The sequence below is a fragment of the Rhipicephalus microplus genome, unplaced genomic scaffold, assembly GCF_043290135.1.
Source record: "Rhipicephalus microplus isolate Deutch F79 unplaced genomic scaffold, USDA_Rmic scaffold_974, whole genome shotgun sequence".
Taxonomy (NCBI): Eukaryota; Metazoa; Arthropoda; class Arachnida; order Ixodida; family Ixodidae; genus Rhipicephalus; species Rhipicephalus microplus.
In genome coordinates, this window is record NW_027465524.1 from 15,001 (window position 1) to 23,069 (window position 8,069).

Here is an 8,069-nt window from a genome sequence, read left to right on the forward strand (position 1 = left end):
GTTTTCTTTTGATTAAGCGCGGGCTTTTTTCTTTGTTTTTTTTGCATTCGCCCCGGCAGACGCGGTTTTTGCGCCGCCCCGGCTGACGCGGTTTTTGCCGCCCCGGCTGACGCAGTTCGGACTTAGCACTTTTCGGCTGTGCCTGGCTGGCGGCCCACTCACTCGATCGCCATGTCTGTTTGCCACAGTTTTCCCGGTGGTGCCGCACCCGGGCTCGCCCCGGCTGACGCGGTTTCGTGCCGCCCCGGCAGACGCGGTTTTCGCGCCGCCCCGGCTGACGCGGTTTCGTGCCGCCCCGGCAGACGCGGTTTTTTGCCGCCCCGGCTGACGCAGTTCGGACTTGGCACTTTTTGGCTGAGCCTTGCTGGCGGCCCACTCACTCGATCGCCATGTCTGTTTGCCACAGTTTTCCCGGTGGTGCCGCACCCGGGCTCGCCCCGGCAGACGCGTTTTTTTTTTCTTTCGCCCCGGCTGACGCAGTTTTCGCGCCGCCCCGGCAGACGCGGTTTTCGCGCCGCCCCGGCAGACGCGGTTTTTTGCGCCGCCCCGGCTGACGCAGTTCGGACTTGGCACTTTTTGGCTGAGCCTGGCTGGCGGCCCACTCACTCGATCGCCATGTCTGTTTGCCACAGTTTTCCCGGTGGTGCCGCACCCGGGCTCGCCCCGGCTGACGCAGTTTTCGCGCCGCCCCGGCTGACGCGGTTTCGTGCCGCCCCGGCAGACGCGGTTTTTTGCGCCGCCCCGGCTGACGCGGTTTTTTGCCGCCCCGGCTGACGCAGTTCGGACTTGGCACTTTTCGGCTGTGCCTGGCTGGCGGCCCACTCACTCGATCGCCATGTCTGTTTGCCACAGTTTTCCCGGTGGTGCCGCACCCGGGCTCGCCCCGGCAGACGCGTTTTTTTTTTTTTCTTTCGCCCCGGCTGACGCAGTTTTCGCGCCGCCCCGGCTGACGCGGTTTCGTGCCGCCCCGGCAGACGCGGTTTTTTGCGCCGCCCCGGCTGACGCGGTTTTTGCCGCCCCGGCTGACGCAGTTCGGACTTAGCACTTTTTGGTTGAGCCTGGCTGGTGGCCCACTCACTCGATCGCCATGTCTGTTAGCCACAGTTTTCCCGGTGGTGCCGCACCCGGGCTCGCCCCGGCTGACGCAGTTTTCGCGCCGCCCCGGCTGACGCGGTTTCGTGCCGCCCCGGCAGACGCGGTTTTCGCGCCGCCCCGGCTGACGCGGTTTTTGCCGCCCCGGCTGACGCAGTTCGGACTTAGCACTTTTCGGCTGTGCCTGGCTGGCGGCCCACTCACTCGATCGCCATGTCTGTTTGCCACAGTTTTCCCGGTGGTGCCGCACCCGGGCTCGCCCCGGCTGACGCAGTTTTCGCGCCGCCCCGGCTGACGCGGTTTCGTGCCGCCCCGGCAGACGCGGTTTTTTGCCGCCCCAGCTGACGCAGTTCGGACTTAGCACTTTTTGGCTGAGCCTTGCTGGCGGCCCACTCACTCGATCGCCATGTCTGTTTGCCACAGTTTTCCCGGTGGTGCCGCACCCGGGCTCGCCCCGGCAGACGCGTTTTTTTTTTCTTTCGCCCCGGCTGACGCAGTTTTCGCGCCGCCCCGGCAGACGCGGTTTTCGCGCCGCCCCGGCAGACGCGGTTTTTTGCGCCGCCCCGGCTGACGCGGTTTTTTGCCGCCCCGGCTGACGCAGTTCGGACTTGGCACTTTTTGGCTGAGCCTGGCTGGCGGCCCACTCACTCGATCGCCATGTCTGTTTGCCACAGTTTTCCCGGTGGTGCCGCACCCGGGCTCGCCCCGGCTGACGCAGTTTTCGCGCCGCCCCGGCTGACGCGGTTTCGTGCCGCCCCGGCAGACGCGGTTTTTTGCGCCGCCCCGGCTGACGCGGTTTTTTGCCGCCCCGGCTGACACGGTTCGGACTTTGCACTTTTCGGCTGTGCCTGGCTGGCGGCCCACTCACTCGATCGCCATGTCTGTTTGCCACAGTTTTCCCGGTGGTGCCGCACCCGGGCTCGCCCCGGCAGACGCGTTTTTTTTTTTTTTCTTTCGCCCCGGCTGACGCAGTTTTCGCGCCGCCCCGGCTGACGCGGTTTCGTGCCGCCCCGGCAGACGCGGTTTTTTGCGCCGCCCCGGCTGACGTGGTTTTTGCCGCCCCGGCTGACGCAGTTCGGACTTTGCACTTTTTGGCTGAGCCTGGCTGGCGGCCCACTCACTCGATCGCCATGTCTGTTTGCCACAGTTTTCCCGGTGGTGCCGCACCCGGGCTCGCCCCGGCAGACGCGTTTTTTTTTTTCCTTCGCCCCGGCAGACGTGGTTCCCCCCCCCCCCTCCGTCTTTCTTTTTGTTTTTTTTTTTCGCCGCGGCTGAAGTGGATTTTTCGGTGCCTCGACGCCCCGGTAGTCGCGGTTTTTCCGTTTCCGCACGGCCCCGGCTGACGCTGCTCGGTCACAGTCGCCTTTTGTGGTGATTGCAGACTTCTTGAGCGCGGGTGTTTTTTTTTTTTTGTTGTTGTTGTTGTTTTATTACGCATTCGCTCCAGCAGACGCTGTTTAGACTTTTTGTTTCCTCTTTTATCCTGCGACGAGGTGACGAGGTTTATTCGGTGCCCCGCCGCCCCGGCTGAAGTGATTTTTCCTGTCCCGTGCCGCCCCGGCTGACGCGGTTGGGACTTCGCGTTTGTTCGGCCGCCACGGGTTTTGGCGCACTCGCTCGGTTGCTTGTTGTTGCCACTTGTTGCGAACCCAGGTTTCTTGAGCGAGCGCGGGCGTTTTTTCTTCCTTTCTTTCTTTGTTCTATGTGTTAGCGAATCGGCCTTTAATATCACACGAGGACTCACAACCAACAATTTTCAGTTTGAAGTGTAAAAAATCTGCAGGTGTTGACGTAACTGACTTGCCCCGTACCCTTGAGTACATCCATGAAGTTCTCGTAGTACTACTAAATCGCATTATTCCAAGTGGAGAAATTCCCATAAACTTGCAAACCTCTACACGAAAATCGGTGCGCGTGATAAAGTTGAAAATTATCGTCCGATATCAAATGTGCCTTCTATAACACAAATTCTAGGAAAAAAAAAAAAAAAAACACTTGTTCGCCGTTTTCTGCGCCGTGACTGGCAGCACTCCGGCGAAGCGAAACGGGGTCGATTCGAGCACGATATCGGCGTCTTTCGACGTGCTCGCCGGCGACCGTCGCACGAGTACGTCGCACGAGCGCGTCTGCCGGGGCGCCGTTTGCGAAGCCGACGCAAAAGTGGGAACCGCCGCTCGGATGATCGCCGCTTTCGGCAGAGTGAGTGTTGGCACTCCGGGGAAGCGAAACAGCGTGAATGCGCCCACGAAATCGGCGTATTTTGAAGTGCCCGCCGGCGACCGTCGCACGAGTACGGTAAACCGCGTCAGCCGGGGCGTAGTTCGGGACGCCGACGAAAAAGTGGGAAGCGCAACTCGGATCTTCGCCGTTTTTGCAGGAGTGAGTGGCGGCCCTCCTGCGAGACCAAGAAGCATCGATTCGTGCACGAATTCGGCGCCTTTCGACGTGATCGCCGGCGACCGTCGCTCGAGTAGGGCAAACCGCGTCTGCCGGGGCGGGCTTCGGGACGCCGATGCGAAAGTGGGAAACGCTGCTCGGATGTTCGCCGTTTTTGGCCGAGTGAGTGCTGGCACACGGGCGAAGCCAAACGGGGCCGATTACGGCACGATATCGGCGTCTTTCGACGTGCCCGCCGGCGACCGTCGCACGAGTACGGTAAACCGCGTCAGCCCGGGCGGAGTTCGGGACGCCGATGCGAAAGTGGAGAACGCCGCTCGGATCTTCGCCGTTTTTGGAGGAGTGAGTGGCGGCACTCCGGAGAAGCCAAGGAGCGCCAATTAGCGCACGATATCGGCGTCTTTCGACGCGCTCGCCGGCGACCGTCGCACGAGTAGGGCAAACCGCGTCTGCCGGGGCGGGGTTTACGACGCCGACGCAAAAGTGGGAACCGCCGCTCGGATGTTGGCCGTTTTTGGCAGAGTGAGTGCTGGCACTCCGGCGACGCGAAAGAGCGCGAATGCGCCCACGAAAGTGGCGTATTTGGACGTGCGTGACGGCGACCGCTGCAGGAGTACGAAAAACCACGTCAGCCGGGGCGAGCGACACACGGCGGTCTGGGTGCTTATCGCTGCTATTATAGGGGCACCCCGGCAGACGCAGAAAAAAAAAAAAAATTTTCGACCTTCTTTTTTGCTGGTCGAGCTCGGGTAACCCAGGTCGCAATGGGAGCCGCGCACGAAAGCGGCGTCGCGAGACGCGTTCGCGGTCGCTAGTCGCACGAGCTCGGCAACCGCGTCAGCCGGCGCGGAGTTCGGGATGCCGACGGCTAAGTGGGTACCGCTGCTCGGATGTTCGCCGTTTTTGGCCGAGTGAGTGCTGGCACTCCGGTGAAGCCAAGGAGCGCCAATTCGTGCACGATATCGGCGTCTTTCGACGTGCCCGCCGGCCACCGCCGCACGAGTACGGCAAACCGCGTCTGCCGGGGCGGGGTTCGCGACGCGTACGCAATAGTGGGAACCGTCGCTCGGATGTTCGTCGTCTTTGGCCGAGCGAGTGCTGGCACTCCGGCGAAGCGAAACGGGGCCGATTCGGGCACGATATCGGCGTATTTCGACGTGCTCGCCGGCGACCGTCGCACGAGTACGGCAAAGCGCGTCTGCCGGGGCGAGGTTTGCGACGCCGACGAAAAAGTGGGAAGCGCCGCTCGGATCTTCGCCGTTTTTGCAGGAGTGAGTGGCGGCCCTCCTGCGAGACCAAGAAGCATCGACTCGCGCACGATATCGGTGTCTTTCGACGTGCCCGCCGGCCACCGCCGCACGAGTACGGCAAACCGCGTATGCCGGGGCGGGGTTGGCGACGCCGACGCAAAAGTGGGAACCGCCACTAGGATGTTCGCCGTTTTTGGCAGAGTGAGTGCTGGCACTCCGGCGAAGCGAAAGAGCGCGAATGCGCCCACGAAAGTGGCGTGTTTGGACGTGCTTGACGACGACCACCGCAGGAAAACGAAAAACCACGTCAGCCGGGGCGAGCGACCCATGGCGGTCTGGGTGCTTATCGCTGCTATTATAGGGGCACCCCGGCAGACGCAAAAAAAAAAAAAAAAATTTTTTCGACATTCTTTTTTGCTCGTCGACCTCGGGTGACCCAGGTCGCAGTGGGAGCCGCGCACGAAAGCGGCGTCGCGAGACGGCTTCGCGGTCGCTAGTCGCACGAGCTCGGCAACCGCGTCTGCCGGGGCGGAGTTCGGGACGCCGACGGCTAAGTGGGAACCGCCGCTCGGATGTTCGCCGTTTGTGGCCGAGTGAGTGCTGGCACTCCGGCGAAGCCAAACGGGGCCGATTCCGGCACGATATCGGCGTCTTTCTACGTGCTCGCCGGCGACCGTCGCACGAGTACGGCAAAGTGCGTCTGCCGGGGCGGGGTTTGCGACGCGTACGCAATAGTGAGAACCGTCGCTCGGATGTTCGTCGTCTTTCGCCGAGCCAGTGCTGGCAATCCGGCGAAGCCGAACGGAGCCGATTCGGGCACGATATCGGCGTCTTTCCACGTGCTCGCCGGCGACCGTCGCACGAGTACGGTAAACCGCGTCAGCCGGGGCGGAGTTCGGGACGCCGATGCGAAAGTGGGAAGCGCCGCTCGGATCTTCGCCGTTTTTGGAGGAGTCAGTGGCGGCACTCCGGTGAAGCCAAGGTGCGCCAATTCGCGCACGATATCGGCGTCTTTCGACGTGCCCGCCGGCCACCGTCGCACGAGTACGGCAAACCTCGTCTGCCGGGGCGGGGTTTGCGACGCCGACGCAAAAGTGGGAACCGCCGCTCGGATGTTCGCCGTTTTTGGCAGAGTGAGTGCTGGCACTCCGGCGAAGCGAAAGAGCGCGAATGCGCCCACGAAAGTGGCGTGTTTGGACGTGCTTGACGACGACCACCGCAGGAAAACGAAAAACCACGTCAGCCGGGGCGAGCGACCCATGGCGGTCTGGGTGCTTATCGCTGCTATTATAGGGGCACCCCGGCAGACGCAAAAAAAAAAAAAATTTTTTTCGACATTCTTTTTTGCTCGTCGACCTCGGGTGACCCAGGTCGCAGTGGGAGCCGCGCACGAAAGCGGCGTCGCGAGACGGCTTCGCGGTCGCTAGTCGCACGAGCTCGGCAACCGCGTCTGCCGGGGCGGAGTTCGGGACGCCGACGGCTAAGTGGGAACCGCCGCTCGGATGTTCGCCGTTTGTGGCCGAGTGAGTGCTGGCACTCCGGCGAAGCCAAACGGGGCCGATTCCGGCACGATATCGGCGTCTTTCTACGTGCTCGCCGGCGACCGTCGCACGAGTACGGCAAAGTGCGTCTGCCGGGGCGGGGTTTGCGACGCGTACGCAATAGTGAGAACCGTCGCTCGGATGTTCGTCGTCTTTCGCCGAGCCAGTGCTGGCACTCCGGCGAAGCCGAACGGAGCCGATTCGGGCACGATATCGGCGTCTTTCCACGTGCTCGCCGGCGACCGTCGCACGAGTACGGTAAACCGCGTCAGCCGGGGCGGAGTTCGGGACGCCGATGCGAAAGTGGGAAGCGCCGCTCGGATCTTCGCCGTTTTTGGAGGAGTCAGTGGCGGCACTCCGGTGAAGCCAAGGTGCGCCAATTCGCGCACGATATCGGCGTCTTTCGACGTGCCCGCCGGCCACCGTCGCACGAGTACGGCAAACCTCGTCTGCCGGGGCGGGGTTTGCGACGCCGACGCAAAAGTGGGAACCGCCGCTCGGATGTTCGCCGTTTTTGGCAGAGTGAGTGCTGGCACTCCGGCGAAGCGAAAGAGCGTGAATGCGCCCACGAAAGTAGCGTATTTGGACGTGCTTGACGGCGACCGCCGCAGGAGTACGAAAAACCACGTCAGCCGGGGCGAGCGACCCACGGCGGTCTGGGTGCTTATCGCTGCTATTATAGGGGCACCCCGGCAGACGCAGAAAGAAAAAAAAAATGGGGACATGGCGTGCGTCACCGTGCGGCTTCGCAGCGTTGCCGAAGTCGCCGAGCCCTTCGACTGAGCCGAACGGCGGACAGGGAACGTTGGTCGGCCGTTCTAACCTGTCGGTGCCACGCCGAGACGTCGTTAAGGAAAACCGCGTCGTGGGCCTCTACGACGCCGTCGAGTCGTTGTACGTTTGGTGTCCAGCGTGTCGGCGGCGAGTAGCGGACACGTCGTTCACGACTTCGGTCTTTCGCAGTCGACGCGAACTTGCGGAGAGTCGTGGTGCCTCACGTTTTCGGCAGAAACCGCGGCGGAATTTTCCCGTGCGTGCGCGCACGACCTCGGTGCTGTGCCGTCAGCGTAGTGTTGCACAAACTCGTGGCCTACCCAAGGTGCGGTACGTTTGCGGCCGTATCCTCGGTGGGAATTTCGTGAGTAGGGTCGCAAATTCTACGACCTCGGCGGGTTTGAGAGCGACGTAGACTTGTGGCACGCTCAACATGCCACACGTTTCGGGGCACACCCGCGGTGAAATTTTCTCGAGTACGCTCGTATTAGGGCCCAAGGAGGTCTGGGTACTTATCGCTGCTATTATGTGGGGGTTCTCGTGAGCGGCGTACGCGAAAGCGACCGGGTGTCTGATATGCGGCGGGCTTCGGCCTCGTCAAGCGTGTCCTCGGGTCTGCTCCAGGGGAATCCACGGCAGTCGTCTGCAGCCTCATCCGCTTGATGCGTTAGGGGCTGGTTGTCGGACGGTGCCGTTTTACCACGATATCGAGGTGTGTTCCGTGTCGTCCTCGGGCGATTCAGATGCGAAAGCGCCGAAGACGCGGGCGTGACCCGTCGTCTGGCGGCTTTGCAGTCTCGGCTCCGTTGCTAGTTCCGGCCGGTCCACCGACAGTGCAGCGGGCTTGGGCAACCCGCACGGCGCGACCGAGTCGATGCAACGAAAAAGAGCGAGCATGAACGTGCTTCTTGCCGCACGGCTCCCACTCGTCTTTCGGGAAGGTTGTGCCGTAGCGAGCTCGAACGCCGTCATCTCGGAGTGCAAAATAAGCGTGTTGGGGCGCCTGAAGGTGGCC